The sequence below is a fragment of the Callithrix jacchus genome, chromosome 4 (genome assembly GCF_049354715.1).
Source record: "Callithrix jacchus isolate 240 chromosome 4, calJac240_pri, whole genome shotgun sequence".
Classification (NCBI taxonomy): Eukaryota; Metazoa; Chordata; class Mammalia; order Primates; family Cebidae; genus Callithrix; species Callithrix jacchus.
Genome location: NC_133505.1, coordinates 146392351 through 146413024, shown reverse-complemented (window position 1 = coordinate 146413024; position 20674 = coordinate 146392351). Strand labels below are relative to the sequence as shown.

The window sequence follows — 20674 nt, the reverse complement described above, 5'->3', positions numbered from 1 at the left end:
TTTGCAAACACTCACCAGTACCAGCCCAGAGCCTGGTACCTCCACTGGGTGGCTAAATACAGAAGAGCAAAAAAATAAACACTACTGTTTGGCTCTCAAGATGCCCCATTCCTAGGGGAAGGGAGAGAGCACCACATCAAGAGAGCACCCCACGGGACAAAAGAATCTGAATGGCAACCCTTGAATCCCAGATCTCCCTTTGACATAATCTACCCAATTGAGAAGAAAACAGAAAAACAACTTTAATAATATAACAAAACTAAGTTCTTTAACACCCCCAAAACTTCTTACCAGTTCACCAACAAGAGATCCAAATCAAGACAAAATCTCTTAATTTCCAGGAAAAGAATTCAGAAGATCACTTATTAAGCTAATCAAGGAGATACCAGAGAAAGGTAAAGTCCAACTTAAAGAAATCAAAAACATGATACAGGATATGAAAGAAAAATTCTTCAGTGAAATAGATATCATAAATTAAAAACAATACAACTTCTGGAAATCAAGAACACACTTAGAGAAATACAAAATGCACTGGAAAGTCTCAGCAATAAAACCAGACAAGAAGAAGAAAGAATTTTAGAACTCGAAGACAAGGCTTTTAAATTAGCCCAATCCATCAAAGACAAATAAAAAAAGAATTTTAAAAGTGAACAAAGCCTCCAAGAAGTTTGGGACTATGTTAAATGTCCAAACCTAAAAGTAGTTGGCGTTCCTAAGAAAGGAGAAAATTCTAAAATTTGGAAAATATATTTGAGGGAATAATCAAGAAAAACTTTCCTAGCCCTGTTAGAGATCCTGACAGCCAAATACAAGAAGTCCAAAGAAAACCTGGGAAATTCATTACAAAAGGATCATCACCTAGGCACATAGTCATTAGGTTATCTAAACTCAAGATAAAAGAAAGAATCTTAATAGCTATGAGGAAGAAGCATCAGGCAAACTATAAAGGAAAACCTAGGCCAAGCACCATGATTCAGGCCTGTAATCCCAGCACTTTGGGAGGCCAAGGCAGGCAGATCATGAGGTCAGGAGATTGAGGCCATCCTGGCTAACACAGTGAAACCCTGTCTCTACTAAAAAAAAAAAAAAAAATACAAAAAATAGTCAAGTGGGATGACATACACCTGTAGTCCCAACTACTCAGGAAACTGAGGCAGGAGAATCACTTAAACCCAGGAGGCAGAGGTTGCAGTGAGCCAAGATCATGTTACTGCACTCCAGCCTGGGCAACAGAGCAAAACTCTGTCTCAAAAAAAAAAGGAAAACCTATCAGATTAACAGCAAATTCCTCCACAGAAAATCATACAAGCTGGAAAGGTTTGGGGTCCTCTTTTTAGCCTCCTTAAACAAAATAATTATCAGCCAAGAATTTTGAACCCAGAAAAAGTAAGCTTTACCAAAAAAGATACGGTGTTTTCCAGACAAACAAATGCTGAGAGAATTCACCACTACCAAGCTAGCACTACAAGAAACTGCTTAAAAAAGTTCTAAATCTTGAAATTAAACCCCAAAATACACCAACATAGAACTTCCTTAAAGCATAAAATTCACAGGACCTATATAAGAGTAACACAATGAAAAAAATCCAAGGTATTCAGGCAAAAATAGCATGATGAATAGAATAGTACCTCACATCTCAATATTAACATTGAATGTAAATGGCCTAAATGCTCCACTTAAAAGATACAGAATGGCAGAATAGATAAGAATTCACCAACCAAGTTTCTGCTATCTTCAGAAAACTCATCTAACACATAAGGACTCACATAAACTTAAAGTAAAGAGGTAGAAAAACACTTCCCATTCAAATGGAAACCAAAAATGAGTAGGAGTAGCTATTCTTTTATCAGACAAAACAAACTTTAAAGCAACAGCAGTTGAAACAGACAAGGAGAGACACTATATAATAGTAAAAAGACTAATCCAACAGGAAAATATCACAATTATAAATACATATGCACCTAACACTGGAGCTCCCAAATGTATAAGACAATTACTACTAGACTTAAGAAATGAGATAGACAGCAACACAGTAATAGTGAGGGACTTGAATACTCCACTGACAGCAGTAGCCAGGTCATCAAGACAGAAAGTCAACAATGAAACAATGGACTCAAACTGCACCCTAAAACAAATGGACTTAATAGATATTTACAGAACATTCTACCCAACAACTGCAGAATAACATTGTATTCATCAGCACACAGAACATTCTCCAAGATAGACCACAAAACAAGTCTTGGTAAATTTAAGAAAATTAAAATCATATCAAGTACTCTTTCAGATCACAGTGGAAAAAAAATGGAAATCAACCCCAAAAGGAACCTTCAAAACCATGCAAATACATGAAAATTAAATAACCTGCTCCTCAAAGATTGTTGGGCAATAATAAAATCAAGATGGAAATTTAAAAATTCTTTGAACTGAAAAATAATAGTGACACAACCTATCAAAACTTCTGGGATATAGAAAAAGTGATGCTAAGAGGAAAATTCATAGCATTAAGTATCTACATCAAAAAGTCTAAAGAGCACAAATAGACAATGTAAGGTTGTACCTCACGGAACTGGAGAAACAAGAACAATCAAAACCCAAACTCAGCAGAAGAAAAGAAATAATTATGATCAGAGCAAAACTAAATGAAACTGAAACAAACAAACAAAAAATAAAAAAGATAAATGAAACAAAAAGCAGGTTCTTTGAAAGGATAAATAAAATTGATAGACCATTAGCAAGATTAACCAAGAAAAGAAGAGAGACGATCAAAATAAGCTCAATTAGAAATGAAATGGGAGCTATTACAATGGATACTACAGAAATATAAAAGATTATTCAAGGCTACCATGAACACCTTTATGCACATAAACTAGAAAACATGATGGAGGAGACAGATAAATTCCTGGAAATATACAACCCAAGATATAAATGGTAATGAAAAAAATTACCAACAACAACAACAAAAATACAGGACCAGACAGACTCACAGTTGAATTCTATTAGACATTCAAAGAATTGCTACCAATCCTATAGACAAAAAGGGAATCCTCCCTACATCATCCTTTGAAGCCAGTATCACCCTAATATCAAAACCAGAAAAGGACACAACAAAAAGAAGAAAACTACAGATCAATATGCCTGATGAACACAGATACAAAAATCTTCAACAAAATACTAGGTAACCAAATCCAACAGCATAACAAAAAGATAATCCACCGTGATCAAGTGAGTTTTGTACCAGGGATACAGGGATAGTTTCACATACAGAAGTCAGTAAATGTGATATACTACAAAAACAGAATTAAAAACAAAAATCACATGATCATCTCAATAGATGCAGAAAAAGCATTTGACAAAAATCTAGCATCCATTTATGATCAAAACTGTCAGCAAAACTGGCAAAAAAGGGACATACCTTAAAGTAATAAAAATCATCTACAACAAACCCAGAGCCTACATTGTACTGAAGAGGGAAAAGTTGAAAGCATTCCTCCTGAGAAAGGAAACAAGACAAGGATGCCCACTTTCAGCACTTCTATTCAACATAGTACTAGAAGTCCTAGCCAGAGCAATCAGACAACAGAAAGAAATAAAGGGCATCCAAAACAGTAAAGAGGAAGTCACCCTGTCACGGTTTGCTGAGAATATGATGGTATACCTAGAAAACCCTAAAGATTCATCCAAAAACATCCTAGAACTGGTAAATGAATTCAGCAAAGTTTTAGGATACAAAATTAATGTACACAAATCAGTAGCTCTGTTATATACCAATGGCAGTCAAGCTGAGAATCAAATCAATAACTCAATCCCTTTCACAATAGCTGCAAAAAAATAAAAATAAAATACTTACGAAAATACCTAACCAAGGAGGTAAAAGACCTCTACAAGGAAAACTACAAAACACTGCTGAAAGAAATCATAGACAACACAAATAAAAGGAAACATATCCCTGCTCTTGGATGGGTGGAATCAATATTGTGAAAATGACCATACTGCCAAAAACAATCTACAAATTCAATACAATTCCCATCAAAATACCATCATCATTCTTCACAGAAATAGAAAAATAAAATCCTAAAATTCATATGTAACCAAAAAAGATTCCACATAGCCAAAGCAAGACTAAGCAAAAAGAACAAATCTGGAGGCATCACATTACATGACTTCAAACTATACTATAATGCCATAATCACCAAAACAGCATGGTACTGGTATAAAAATAGGCACATCGACCAATGCAACAGAATAGAGAACACATAAATAAATATTTACAGCTAACTAACCTTCCACAAGGCAAACAAAAACAAAGTAGAGAAAGGTCACCCTATTCAACAAATGGTGCTGGAATAATTGGGAAGCCATATGTAGAAAAGAATGAAACTGGATCCTCATCTCTCACCTTATACAAAAATCAACTCAGGATGGATCAAAGATTTAAATCTAGGACCTGAAACCATAAAGATTCTAGGAGATTACATCAGAAAAACCCTCCTAGACTTTGGCTTAGGCAAAGACTTCATGACCAACAACCCAAAAGGAAATGCAACAAAAACAAAGATATATAGGTGGGACTTAATTAAACTAAAAAGCTTCAGCACAGCAAAAGAAGTAATCATCAGAGTTAATAGACAAGCCACAGAGTGGGAGAAAAAACTTCACAATCTGTACAGCTGACAAAGGAATCTACAAAGAACTCAAATCAGCAAGGAAAAAAACACAGCCGGGTGCAGTGGCTCAGGCCTGTAATTCTAGTACTTTGGGAGGCCAAGGCAAATGGATCACCTGAGGTTAGGAGTTTGAGACCAGTCTGACCACTATGGAGAAACCCCGTCTCTACTAAAAATACAAAATTAGCTGGGAGTGGTGGCACATGCCTGTAATTCCAGCTAGCTACTCAGGAGGCTGAGGCAGGAGAATTGCTTGAACCTGGGAGGCAGAGGTTGAGGTGAGCCGAGATCATGCCATTGCACTCTAGCCTTGGCAACAAAAGCAGAAAAAGAAAAAAAGAAAGAAAAACAGATAATCCCATCAAAAAGTGGGCTAAGGACATAAATAGACAATTCTCAAAAGAAGATATACAAACGGCCAACAAGTACTAATATATGGAAAAATGCTCAACATCACGAATTATCAGGGAAAGGCAAATCAAAACCACAGTACAATACCCCCTCACTTATTTAAGAATGGCCATAATCAAAAAATCAAAAAATAATAGATGTTGGCATGGATGTGGTGAAAAGGAAACAGTTTTACACTGCCGGTGGGAACATAAACTAGTACAACCACTGTGGAAAACGGTATGAAGATTCCCTAAAGAACTAAAAGTAGATCTACCATTTGATTTAGTAATACCATTACTATATATCTACTAAGAGGAAAAGAAGTGATTATACAAAAAACATACTTCCACACGCATGTTTATAGCAGAATTTGCAATTGCAAAAAATATGAAATCAGCCCAAATGCCCATCAATCAATGAGTGTTTAAAGAAAATATGATAGATCTAGGGGCTGGGCGCAGTGGCTCACGCCTGTAATCCCAGCACTTTGGGAGGCCGAGGTGGGTGGATCACAAGGTCAAGAGATGGAGACCATCCTGATCAACATGATGAAACCGCATCTCTACAAAAATACAAAAAATTAGCTGGGCATAGTGGCACATGCCTGTAATCCCAGCTACTCAGGAGGCTGGGGCAGAAGAATTGTCTGAACCAAGGAGGCGGAGGTTGTGGTGAGCCAAGATGGCGCCATTGCACTCCAGCCTGGGTAAACGGGAGCGAAACTCCATCTCAAAAAAATTAAAAATAAAGCAAATATGATAGATAGATATAGATATAGATATAGATATAGATATAGATATAGATATAGATATAGATAGATACACAATGGAATACTACTCAGCCACAAAAAGGACCGAAGTAATGGCATTCACAGCAACCTGGATGGAATTAGAGACTGTTAGATTCTAAGTAACTCGGGAATGGAACACTAAACATCGCATGTTCTCACTCATATGTGGAAGCTAAGCAATGAAGACCCAAAAGCATAAGAATGATACACTGGACTTGAGGGACTCGGGGGGAAAGATAAGGTAATGGCAAGGGACAAAAGACTACACATTGGGTACAGTGTACACTGCTCAGGTGATGGGTGCACCATAATTTCGGAAATCATCACTAAAGAACTTATTCATGTAACCAAACACCACCTGTTTTCTCAAAACCTATTTAAAAAATTAAAAATTAAATAAATATAAATAAAACATAGGAACCCAAACCTAACACAACTGTAAAAAGAAATGCACAAATCCACAATTATGGTTGGAAATTTAAACTCACCTCTCTCAATATTTGATAGAAGTAGACAGAAAATTATCTCAAACATGGAATACTTGAACAACACTATCAACTAAGTTGACCTAATTGACACTTATAGAACATTTCACCCAACAACAGAATACGCATTCTTCTCATGTGCATGGAAACATTCATGTGCATGTAAAACATAGACCATATTCTGGGTCATACAAAGGCTATTCTGTAACTACAGAGGAATAAAACTTTTAAAATCAGTAACAGAAATTTCTAGAAACCAAACAACACACATCTATATAACCCAAAGATTAAAGAATTCGAAAGGCAAATTGGCTCTGCTTAGGGTCACAGGGATGCTAAGACCACTGCCTGGGCCTTCGCTGTCCATACTGTCCCAGGTAGTACATTCTGCCACCACTACAATGGCCTCTTCTCTGAAGAATATACCCTTCCTAAGTCCAGTGGTATTGCAGGCAACAAAGACCTTTCACAAAGAGCAGCCAGAGCCTTCCTAAATATGGGGAAAAAGTTCACTTGAGGCTCTATCACCTCTTCCTGAATATGGAGGAAATGATCATTTGAGGCTGATCCCTGAGGAATTCTTCCAGTTTCTTTATCCTAAAACAGGATGGTAAGTGCTCAGAACTGGGCTTATTTTGTATGCTTTATCCAAAGAAATATATGTGATTATCCCAGAGACCTCTCTACCACATCAATAGTACGGTTTCTTATCTATATAATTTTAAAATATGGTGCCTTTATGGGAGATTTTGCTGAAAAATTTGATGAGCAAAAAATTGTCCAACTGAAAGAGGTGAAGCAGGCTTCTATCAAACAAATCCAGGATGCAATTGATTTGGAGAAGTCACAGCAGGCACTCATTCAGAAGCGCCATTACCTTTTTGACGTGCAGAAAAATAACATTGCCATGGCTTTGGAGGTTACTGGGAACAACTGCATAGAGTATACAAGGAAGTAAAGAATCACATGGACTATCATATATCTGTGCAGAATATGATGCTTTAAAAGAAATAACAACACATGATAAATTGGGTGGAGAAGCACGTGGTGCAGAGCATCTCTGCACAGCAGGAAAAGGAGAAAACTGCCAAGTGTGTGGCCGACCTAAAGCTTCTGGCAAAGAAGGCTTCAGGACAGCCAGTTATGTAATGTATCTAGCCCAGTTGAGACAGCTAGAAATGATTGATTGACTAAATGAAAACTAGTCTATGTGACAAAATCTTTCTGTATTGCTGTATTTTTTATTCTGTATTCTGTATTTTTAGGAGAGGTAAACTATAACTTCAGTAGAAGTTCCTCTCCTAAAAACAAAAAGTTTGTTTCATATAGTAAGAGAACTAAATCTATTGGCCAGTCAGATGTTTCTCATCCTTCTTACTCTGCATTTCAGTTATTCCATGATCACTGTTGAATAAGCAGTTTGCTTTTATTAAACTGTGCTGACCAGGAGCAGTGACTCATGTTCATAATCCCAGCACTATGGGGGGCCAAGGAGGCGGGCAGCTCACGAGGTCAAGAGATCAAGACCATCCTGGCCAACATGGTGGAACCCCATCTCTACTAAAAATACAAAAATTAGCTGGGCTTGTTGGTATGTGCCTGTAGTCCCAGCTAATCAGGAGGCTGGGGCAGGAGAATCACTTGAACCCAGGAGGCAGAGGTTGCAGTGAGCGAAGATCACACCACTGCACTCCAGTATGGTGACAGAGCACAACTCCATCTCAAACAACAACAACAAACAACAACAAAAAACTTGCTGCCTAACTCAAGATTGCCAAGTTATAGTTTAAACTTGTAATTAATTCTACCGTCTTGTAACATAGTGATAATTAAATGAAAAAAGGCAAATTGAATTGGAAAGTATAATAAACTGAATGAAAATGAGAAGGCAACATACTTAAACTTGTAGAATACCCCAAAAATAGTTTTAAATGGAAAGACTTACAGCACTACATGATTATATTAGAAAATTGGGTCTCAAATCAATTAACTCAGCTTCAACTATAAGAAAACAGAATAGGGCTTGGCAAACTACAGCCCTTGGATCAAACCAAGACCATTGCTCTTTTTTTTGAGACGGAGTTTCGCTCCTGTTACCCAGGCTGGAGTGCAATGGCGTGATCTCGGCTCACCGCAACCTCCGCCCCCTGGGTTCAGGCAATTCTCCTGCCTCAGCCTCCTGAGTAGCTGGGATTACAGGCACGCGCCACCGTGCCCAGCTTATTTTTTGTCATTTTTAGTAGAGACGGGGTTTCACCATGTTGACCTCGTGATCCACCCGCCTTGGCCTCCCAAAGTGCTGGGATTACAGGCTTGAGCCACCGTGCCCGGCCCTGTTGCTCATTTTTATAGATAAAATTGTATTGGAACAGTCTTGCTCATTCTTTTACATCCTATAATGGCATACATACATCAATTGCAGAGTTGAGTTGTTGTACAGAGATTGCATAGCTCACAAAGCTAAAATATTGCCATGTCATCCTTTGCATGAGAAGTTTACTCACCCCTGAACTGGAAAAAGAAGAGCAAATTAAACCCAAAGTCTATGGAAGAAAAAAAATAAAGATTACAACAGAGTTCAGTGTAATTTAGAAAATACAGAATGAATACAGAAAAGCTATGATTCACTGAGAAAAATATATAAAAGTGATACTAATCAGAACAATACAGATGATCAATATGAGAAATGATAGAGCAGACCTACCCACAGAAACTACCTATAAAAGAAAAATATGAAAATAATATGAACTTCTTGCTAATAAATTCAACTTAGATGAAATAAATTTCTTGAAAGACATAAATGACCAAAACTCACTGAAGAAATAATCTGAACAATTTTATATTTATTAAAGAAAATGAATGTGTAACTAAAAGCTCTTCTCACAAAGAAAATCCCATGCCAACATGTCTTTCCAAAATTTAAGGAAGAAATAATATGTATTGTTACATAAATTCTTCCAAAAAAATTGAAGAGTTTGGATTCCCCCCATCTCAACTTACAAGGTTAGCATTACCCTGATACCAAAACCAGACAAAAACATAACACAAGAAAACTCTATATCCATATTTGCTGGGTGTGGTGGCTCACACCTGTAATCCCAGCACTTTGGGAGGCCAAGGCAGGTGGATCACAAGGTCAAGAGATGAGATCATCCTGGCCAACATGGTGAAACCCCATCTCTACTAAAATACAAAAATTAGCTGGGCTTGGTGGTGGGTGCCTGTACTCCCAGCTACTCGGGAGGCTGAGGCAGGAGAATTGCTTGAACCCGGGATGCAGAGGTTGCAGGGAAGCGGAGGTTGCAGTGAGCCGAGATCGCACCACTGTACTCCAGCCTGGTGCCTGGCAACAGAGCGAGACTCTTTCTCAAAAAAAAATAGAAAGAAAGAAAAGAAAAATCTATACCCATATTCCTCGTGGACAAAAATGCAGTTTTTTAAATGTAACAGATCAAAATCCAACAATATATTAAAAATGGTAATACACCATGAACGAGTGGGATTTATCTCATGAAAACAGTGTTGGTAAATAATTTTGGCTTAACATTTGATCAATCAACTTAATTTATCTTATTAATTAACTAGAAAATAAAATCCAAATGATCATCTCAGTAGAAGAATAAAAGCATTTGACAAAAATCTAACATAAATTTCTGATAAAAAAACTCTCAGTAAAATAGGAAAAGAAGAAAACTTTATCAACTTCATAAAAGATATCTATGAAAAACTACAGCTAACATTGTACTTAATAAGGAAAGTGGATATTTTCCCCTTAAGACCAGAAAAAAATACAAAGATATCTGAGTTTGTATATCTAGTTAACATTGTAGTGAAGTTTCCAGCTAGTGAAATAAGAAAAGAAAAAGGAATAAAAGGCATTCAGATTTGAATAGAAGTAGTAAAACTCTATTGTGAAACAACATTGTGTAAAAATATGCCAGGAAACGTACAAAAAAAACCTGCTGGACCTAATAGTGAATTTATGAAGTATCTTTAGTTTGTTCAGCATGCTGTAACAAAACACCGTAAACTGGGTAGCTTATAAACAATAAAGATTTATTCTCACAGATCTGGATGTTGGGAAGTCCAAGATCAAGGAAGCAACAGATTCTTACAGAAATGTACGTAACCAAGCTAAATCCGTGACCTATGTTGTCCAGTGTAAGATTGGTGATGTAATCAAGGGGCAGGCTAGCTAGCCGTAGTACTTAATAATAGTTCAATGTCCTCCCTTGAGTTTCCTGAATGCCATGAATTGTATAGTCTCCAGAAAGGCTTCTCACAATTTCCATTTTCCTTCCAACACTTTTCTCCTACTATGTTGGTTTTGTGCCACCTTGTACAGAAATTCTTCCCCTGGCCCATCTGCTTGTTACCTTTTCCCTTGTTGTTCCTGATTCGGCATCACAAAAGACTAACCAAATCATCTGGCAACAGCAGATCTGTCCATGGGAGTCGAAGAAAGGGGTAAACCCGAGCGGGCAACACCAGAATCCTTTGACCAATTAAAGGATGAGGAAAATCTGGAACATTCATGCATTGAAAGGAAGAACACTGATGTGGTTAAAATCGTAAGCTTTAGAGCTAGAATTCTAGGGTCCTGTGTCAGGCTCCATTATTTACCAGCTGTGTGACATTGATAAGTTTATCTAACCTTTCTGAGCTTCATTTGTCTTATCCATAAAATGGGGATAATAATAATTACTTCCTAAGATGACTCTTTGAGCATTAAATGATTGAATACATGTGAGGTTCTTAGAATTACACTGGCACAGACAAAGCTCTCTAAGCTAGTACTTAATATTCATATATATATTAATAACTTTGACCCTTCCATACATACTTTTTGAGACCCAAAATGGAGTGGGTAGCCTCGAGATAATGATCTTCCTATCTCTAGAAGTGATCAAACTGATACTAGAGGGATGCTCCATGGAGAAAGTGCACATCACATTCATTCAATATGGATTGAACCAGGAGTGCATAAAGTCCCTTTCATATATGAGAGTCTATATTTCTATGCATCGTTTCTGTCTTGGTTATTTTCTTACTGTTTCTGCCATTCATCCACCCCAGATCAGAGAATCTTGAATTCTCTTGATCGTAGGCATTTTTTTTTTCTTTAGCTTGAAGGCGTTTCATAAAAAAAGCTTTCTTTCAGATGACAAAACTGACAATTCACAAAACAGGGAAATAAAAATATGTTAACCTCACAGGAAATCAAATATTTGATAATACAAAGAATGTCCCTGCCTTGTGTACACACAGATTTTAAGCACTGAGAATTTCGTAAAAAGTATAAAATGTTTTTAGTCAACTGACATCCACACAAAACAAGTCTTTCTACAAGATGGATAACAGCGAAAAACTAATTTGAAGTTCGTATTTTTGAAGTAGAGAATTAATAGGTATTCCACTATAAAATATGTTTCTCTATTTTCTTCTTTCTCTATTTCTTTTGCATTCAGGAAAATTATAATAAACAGTTTTTCACCCTAGTGTTCAAAGGAAAATTCATGTTCTGATCAAAGGAAAATCAATGACAATTATCAGAGTTTGTCCCCACATCTAACCTTACCTCATTTACTCTACCTCCCCAAATGGTGGGGTATTCTTTCAGTTAACAGCCACCCCCACCTTTGAGAATCTGTACCCGCTTCCTATACCTTTAACCTTCCTCTCCTTTCCGACTTTACCACTTCAACCTGCAAATATTGCCACATGCTTCACATTCACTACAAACCCTCCTTTGACCTTGAATCCAACTCCTGCTACCAACCAGTTTCTCACTTCTGCATCTCTGTTCTTACAGAATATCTCTCTCCTCTTCCCTTTCACTCTGCAGACATTTACTCCTTCTTTTAGAATTGTTTCCTAGTTGTGACACCATCCACCTCCCGAGCCCCAATAAGAGTAGTCAATATTCCTTGTCGCACAGAATTACCCCGAATACTCTATTGGTATTATCAGTTTACCTCAACAGGCTTGAGAGTAGGCCTATGAATCTTGGCCTACAGAAGAGAAAGAGATACACATTGATTCCTTAGGGAATGAATGGATGCCCCAATTCTAGACAAACGCATATGAAAAAGAACTAATGTGATTATATGTTCTAACCTTGATAGGTACATTTTGTTACTGGAATTTAAAGTTTTTCAGATGAATAAGGCCAATAGTCAGTAATCTCTTTGGCCCTGAATTTTGTGTAGGCAAAAATGTGTAATCTCCCACATGGAAATACTAGCCATAGTCTTGGTGCTCTCCGATCAGTAATACAATTGAGAACACATATTTTTCCCTGGGCCATTTGGTCTCATCTTTCTATGACTTACATAACTTCTCTTGCCTTTTTCCCTCTAGAGTCTATACTCTAGATATTCCATACACAGACCAGCACACTGCCCTGGGCATCCCTGGACTGTCACTTAGTTTTTTCTGTCTATGCATACTTTCTTACCCACTATCATAAAACTGGAAACACAGAATGATCCGGAGAAATAAATAAGCTCAATTTATCCAAGATCATAGATATATTTTGGTGATTTTTTTTTTTTTTTTTTTTTTGGTGGCAAAATCTTGGCTCACTGCAATCTTCACCTCCCAGATTCAAGTAATTCCCCTGCCTTAACCTCCCGAGTAGCTGGGACTACAGGCACGCACCACCATGCCCAACTAATTTATTTGTATTTTAGCAGAGGCAGGGTTTCACTATGTTGATCAGGCTTGTCTTGAACTCCTGACCTCTGGTGATCCACCCACCTCAGCCTCACAAAGTGCTGGGGTTACAGGCATGAACCACTTATTTTTTTTAAGCCACCCTTCATTGAGACTTATTATGGGGTAGAACTATAATAACTATGATATGAGACTGGCTTACATTTCTTCATTCAAACTTTATAACAATCCTATCAAGTTCACACTACAATTATAAATTTTATCCCCATTTTACAACTTAGAAAACTGAGGTATAGGGAAATTAAGAATGTTAATCTAAACCATATAGCTGGTAAGGTCTTGAGTCAGGACAGTTGCTTCCAAAGCCCACACTCTTAACCAATATTCTACACTGTCTCATGGAAAATCCAGGAAAATTCAGAGGAAAACTGATGCTAGATACTCAAGTGTATATTTAAAAAGAGAATGAGGCCTGAGAATACATTTCCTTATTATTTATAGAGTGTGTAAGTTTTTAAAAATGTAGAATAATAACATAGGCAACAGAAGAATAAAAACACCCTAAAGATTTCTAAAAGAACACTTTGACCTAAAGAGTCTCTTCTAAGCAAGTAGTTCACTTCTGAGCCATTAGTCATGCATATAGAGTTTCTTTGGTCCTACTGACAAGCAAGTGAAATCGCAATTTACAGATTTTGTTAATCATTGTTCTCTTGGTGAGCAAATTTTCAATCTGTTTTAAAAACAGTCAAGTAATAGAACTAAAAAAACCCAAGCCAATTTGGATGGAAGAGAAGAGTACTCAAACATTTGCACTGACATCATTGTTTACCTAGTAGAGACCCTCCTGGCCATCTAGGAAGAATAACTCTTTAAGGAAGGGTTTCTGTTCTCAGAAAAACATTCCACAAACCTTTATAATTAAGAAGAAAATACAAGGCCCAAGAGACTTTTCCTTATCAGCAAAGTCATCCTAAATGTATATAAGCTTATTATCTAAAATAATCAAGAAAGAGAATATTTTAAATATAAATAAATGGAGGATTTTTTTTGTTTGTTTTCCTATTTCATGAACCCATCTCCATCCTGTCTTTGAGTTAATCATCATCAAATTGCACTAAATCAGAGATGGCAGGGGCTGTGCCTGGCTGGATACCAGTGTTTCTTGGTATTTGGTTATACTGGAAATGTCTTTGCAGTGAGCCTAATCTGAAAGATTTTTGACCAGCAATTCTCTTAGAATTCTAAACAGCAGAGGTTTTTTTGGTGGGGGGAGGGGAAATGAAGGGCTCTCTGTGTGTGATACATATTTTCTTCTTTAATCAAATATAAGCTATCAAGACTTTCTCTCCAATTTTTGTCTATCTCACGCACACGTGCACACACACACACACACACACTCCCTCCTCCCCTCACAACACTTCTGTTGTTGGGAAGTCTAAGAGAATTGGGGAAAGGAGGAAGGAGTGGTGAGGAGAGGGAGACATTTACTTTCTGCACTGTTTGCTTTTTTAACCATGTTTACGTCAGTCTTTTTGGGTAAAATAACTTTTCTGAACCCTGAACAAAATGAAAAGGGAAAAAGACACACAGCTACACACTCAGCTGCATAATAAAGAAGAAAGAAGGGAAGTACAAGCAAAATATTCCAGGTTGGCAGTGTCGTCTGTATTTTTCTTTGGCTAAAAGGCGAAGTTTCTCCTGAGGGTTAGGTTGTTTGCCCAACTAAAGGGTGGGGGAGGGATAAGGAAGGCAGATTTGCGTCTATAGCTGATTGGCAGTTTCTGTGAGAAATTATCCACTCCAGTAAGTTTTGTTATTGCGGCAGTTTCTTTCTCAAAGTTGATGGTACTCTTTACTCTTGGGTGGAGGGTGGTGTGGGGAATGGGATGTTGTTTCTGTTGACTGCTGGGAGAAGAGAGTAGGGGGCAGCTGTTTGAGAGATTGAAAAGGTTCTGGGAGAATGGAATGTTGTTGTTCCTTCATTTTTGAAACCACTCTTCTTTTTGATCATGTTTATACTTTAAAATTTCACACTGTGGTCAAACTAAGCAAGGTATAATTTAACATGTCCCTTATAAACACCGGACAACTGCACTTGCCTGCAGGCACACAGGCACACAATTTTTATGTAGACATCTGGGGAAAAAATCACATTTTAATTAACAACCAGAACGTGAAAGAGCAAATATTTTCAATGCCACTATTTTTTTTTTTTTGCTTTGCCGACAGTTTTTCTATTTAATGGAGATAACATATAAACCCAAAGGCTGTCTTTCTCTCCTTCTCAACTGTAATTTAGAATCACACTGAAGAAGAAAGTTGTAAATAAGAAAAAGTTAAAATACATATTTCACATCAAGCATTCTACTGTAATACAAAAAAGGCAAACTTTAAGATTACTGAAAAGGAATATTCCAGCAATTACCAAAAGATTCCACAGCTGTTCAACCAGAGAAACTATTTTTTCTTTCCTGGATTCCAACTCATCATCTCTCACAATTACCTCATAACTAATCAAAGCTTTTATGAAAACGTTAGTAGCCAAAAGAGCCACTTTGATTGCCTTCATTCCATTGACACACTATTTGCAGGCATGTTCACTGCCACTAATAACTTTCTTTTTTAATTTTAAAATTGGTTCACTTGAAATCTGCTTTAACAACAACAAAAAAATATATTCTAAAATATTCACGTAGTATTTGGATAGAACATCCATTTTCCTGAACATTTCTTTACAACACGTAAGGAAAATGTACTCAGGGAAGGGGGTGCAGGTGTCGATCTTGCAGATTGCAGCATCGAGGTTTCTTAGAACATCTTATGTTTTGAGGACGCACTGCTTGGAAGAGCTATTCTAAGAATATATGTATGTGACTTATAGACATCTATGATAAACTGTCTATGATAAATTAGACAGTGCCCGTGCATGCTTTCATACATTCACCAAGTATTTAACCAAGCCTTTATGCTAGGTTTTGCCACTACAACCGTGTATCAGACATAAATACTCTCTTAATTTGCATGCAATCCACTAAGAACTTTAAAAATTACTGTTTCTTGGCCAGGTGTGGTGGCTCATGCCTGTAATCCCAGCACTTTGGCCAAGGTGGATGGATCATTTGAGGTCAGGAGTTCGAGACCAATCTGGCCAACATGGCGAAACCCCACCTCTACTAAAAATACAAAAATTAGCTTGGTGTGGTAGTACGCACCTGTAGTCCCAGCTACTTGGGAGGCTGGGGAGGGGCAGGAGAATCACTTGAACCCAGGAGGTGGAAGTTGCAATGAGCCAAGATCACACCACTATACTCCAGCCTGGGCAACAGAGTGAGACTCCATCTCAGAAAAAAAAAAAAAAAAAAAAAAGAATACTGCTTCTTGCCACTAGATCCTAGGCCTTTGCATCAGTTGGCTGTTACCACAATGCTGCATAACAATAACAAAAGCTTGACATTTCAGTGCCTTACAAAAGTAAGCATTTCTCTCTTGCTCACTATCTGTGGATCGGGTTCAGCTGATGTAGGCTTGAGTCAGCTGTACTTGGCTCCAAACTTTGAATTGAGTCCAGGTGTGCTCATTCCTCCATGAACCAGTGGCTATCCAAGGCATGTTCTTTACGAAGCAAAAGCAAAGAGCACAAAAGGGAAAGTTCCACTGCACAATTCAAACATCTGCTCCTGTCACATCTGCTAACATCTCACTGGCCAAAATGAATCACATGGCCAAGACCAGCACCAATGGGACAGGGAAATATACTCCATAGGAAATGAAGGCAATAATAAAGACAGAAGAGAGTGACTACTTGCTGGAAAAATTCCAATCTCCCCGAAACCCTCTTCTCTTTTCACATCATTCTTTCTCTAAGAGATCTCATCAAATCCAGAGATTTCCTTCCTATGTATGTATGAATAATTCACCAATTTATATCTACAGCTGAGAACACTGGGTTTTTTGTTTTGGTTTGGTTTTTGTTTTTTTGAGATGGAGTTTCACTTTTTTTTTTTTTTGAGACAGAGTCTCACTCTGTCACCAGGCTGGAGTGCGGTGGCACAATCTCGGCTTGCTGCAACCTCCACCTCCTGGGTTCAAGTGATTCTCTTGCCTCAGCCTCCCAAGTAGCTGAGACTACAGGCATGTGCCACCATGCCCAGCTAATTTTTGTATTTTTAGTAGAGACAAGGTTTCACCATGTTGGCCAGGATGTTCTCAATCTCTTGACCTTGTGATCCACCTGCCTCGGCCTCCCAAAGTACCTGGATCACACATGCCCAGCCTGGAGTTTTGCTCTTGTTGCCCAGCTGGAGTGCAATGCAATAGTGCCATCACAGCTCACTACAATCTCCGCCTCCCAGGTTCAAGTGATTCTCCTGCCTCAGCCTCCTGAGTAGCTAGGATTACCGGCACCTGCCACCACAGCCGGCTAATTTTTGTATTTTTAGTAGAGGCAGTGGCTATCCAAGGCATGTAGGCCAGGCTAGTCTCAAACTGCTGACCTCAGGTGATCCACCCACCTTGGCCTCCCAAGGTGCTGGGATTACAGACAAGAGCCACCACACCCAGCCAAGAACTTTCTTCTTAATTCCAGTTTTATAACCAAAAAACTCCTTGATAATTGTACTGGGATATCTCAAAGATACTCCAAACTTAATGTTTCAAATAAAACTCATGCTCACCCCCCTATCTATCATAGACCAATGTGGTATTCTCCTAGTATTCTCCATGTCATTGGGTGCCTCATTGTCTATACAAACCAGAAATCCAGGAATCTATACTATTCCCCCTCCAACTTTCAAATCCAATTGCTCTCTAAGACCTATTTTACCTTCTAAGCTTGAACTCTTCTCTTCATCTTTATCAGCATCCTACTCTACCCTATCAGCATCGCACACCTGATATCACTTAACACCTATTAACCGGAGTACCTACTTTCATACTGGTCCTATTTAATTTGTTTTCCATTTAGAATATCATTTTTGAAAAGCAAATCCAATCATGTCATCATTCCTGCTTAACTCTCTTTAATGGTTTTGTGGTTTTAAAATATGCCCTAAATTATTTGATACTACTTCTTTTAAAAAGTGAAGCCTAATTCTCCTCTCTTTGAATGTGGAAAGGAATTACTTTTTTTTTGTTTGTTTTTCTTGAGATGAAGTCTAACCCTTGTCACCCAGGCTGGAGTGCAATGGTGCAATCTCAACTCACTGCAACTTCTGCCTCCAGGCTTCAAGCAATTCTCATACCTCAGCCTCCCCAGTAGCTGGGACTACAAGCACCTGCCACCATGCCCAGCTAATTTTTGTATTTTTAGTCGATATAAGGTTTCCCCATGTTGGCCAGACTGGTCTCAAACTCCTGACCTCAGGTGATGGGCCCTCCTCGGTCTCCCAAAGTGCTGGGATTACAGGTGTAAGCCACCTCACCCAGCCCGAGTTACTTATTTTTAACAAATAGATGTGATAGAAGTGCAATGTGACTTCTGAGGCTACATTTTTAAAAGGATAACTTTGCCCCTCTCTCTCTCTCTCTCTCTCTCTCTCTCTCTCTCTCTCTCTCTCACATTACTTACTCTCAGAGAAGACAGCTACCATGCATAAAAACTCAAGCAGCCCTATGGAGAAGGGGCTCAAGCTTCTCCCCAACAGTGAAAACTAATTTTCCAAAGATGCGTCACCTTATAAGCAGATGCTTCGCCCTAGTCAAGACTTCAGATGACTTCAGCCCTGCAAGATATCTTGTCAACAACTTCATGAGAGACCTGGAGCCAGAGCTGCCTGGCTAAGCTGCTCCTGGATTCCTGACCACAGAAACTGAGATACCAAATGTTTATTATTGTTTTAAGCCACCAAGTGTGAGGATAAATTGTTACGCAATATAGATAACTTCCCATTCCTCTCAGGAGAAAGAGCAGAATGCTTAACCCCCTTCTCCAGCCACACATCCCATAACATTTCCTACCACTCTCTGCCTCCCAGACATGCAGACCTTCTTTAGGTCCTTTGCACACACCATGTTCCTTTCTACCACAGAACTTTTGCTCATTATCTTCTGATTTCACAATAAAGTATTTCTTTCTGTCTTCACCACACTAGAGTCTATATTTCCACTTAATCTTCACTTGTTACTTTTCCATGGATATTTTTCCAGGTATTAGTGAACTGTATGAACTCATCTATTACAACCTTTCTCTGCCTCATGTAACTCCTCCACTCCATTTACATTAATCATGTGATCATTTGGTTTCTATTTCCTCCTCTGTGGACGTCATGAGAGTTCCATTTGCCCACCACTGAATCCCTAGTACCTGTAATAATGACTGGCAGGGAGGTGGCAGCCAACAAAAATTTGTCGAATGGATGAATAAAATTAATAAACGTAAGATGTACACAGGAACCACAATAATGTAAGGCAAAAATCGCCATGTTTGGAGTGACCAGAGCTGGAAGGCCGTACAAATAAGTATTAAGACAGATCATCAAGTTTACCGTTTATGTCCCACAATTCCTGGTGCCTCTTGCCCTTTCACCTCTCGGTCAAAAGTAGCCTTCCTCTTTCTCCCTGCTTTCCCTTAAAAGTTTCCAAATCCCTTATCTCTGTTTTCCTGGCTTGTCAATACTCACTGGCAACAAAGGGTCAAATAAAGTAACTCACACTGAGGTGCTTATTGTCCCACCCTGTAGGGACGCCCTGGAGGGAAATGGAGGTAGAGGAAATGAGCCGGTTAAGCAGACAAAAACCCAGGACAGAAGAGAGGCCAGGTGAGAGCTGCCTATGCTGGAGTCAAACGGTAATGAGGGGTGGGAGGCAAAGGATAAGGGAGAGGGCAGTGGGGCTAGTTCAGACCCTGCCCAGCAACCCTCCTAATCCAAGGAAATGAGAAACAGACACCGCTTCCAAGCCATAGGGTGCAATCAGAAGTGTCTGTTGCAAAGCTAGACTGTGAGAATGCCTGTCTGATGTGAATGAGATAAGGAATAGAAGGCATGGTCTGGCATTGAGAAAAAGAAGCTGCAGGAATAGGGCAAGATAAAGAGCCCCCAGATAGTAAGTTTCAGTGAAGAGTAGGCCCGCCTCTGGATGCCAGAAAATTAGAGGAAATAGAGAAACTCCAGATGAAGGAAGAGGGGCCCTTTTATCTAGGGCTCAATAGATTCACCCTCTCCATGGGCTTCCTCTCACTCTAAGAGCATGGAAGCCTGTTCTCAGCAGCGCATGGCCAGGGGAAGCTCTGGTGGTCTTGTCCAGATGTCCTTACTATGGTTCCATTGGGATAGCTATAGATGGTTAAGTATTTATATCATCAGTTATCAGGCTAAGGCTTGGGACTGGCTCAGAGGTGCATATCCTAAAATGACTGAGAAACTTCAGTTTATTGATTGTTGTGTGGTGGTTCACGCCTGTAATCCCAGCACTTTGGGAGGCCAAGGCTGGTGTATCACCATGTAAGGAGTTCAAGACCAGCCTGGCCAAGATGGTGAAACCCTGTCTCTACTAAAAATACAAATATTAGCCAAGCGCGGTGGCAGATGCCTGTCACCCCAGCTACCTGGGAGGCTGAGGCAGGAGAATCACTTGAACCCAGGGTTGGGTGGGGGTGGAGGTTGCAGTGAGCCAAGATCACATCATTGCACGCCAGCCCCAGCAACAGAATGAGACTCTGTCTCATG

At 38.8% G+C, this 20674-nt stretch overlaps 1 pseudogene; it reads left to right on the top strand.

Moving 5' to 3' along the window:
- The first annotated feature begins 6664 nt into the window (after window positions 1-6664).
- On the top strand, window positions 6665-7481 carry LOC100390125 (ATP synthase peripheral stalk subunit b, mitochondrial pseudogene; annotated as a pseudogene).
- The last annotated feature ends 13193 nt before the right edge of the window (window positions 7482-20674 follow it).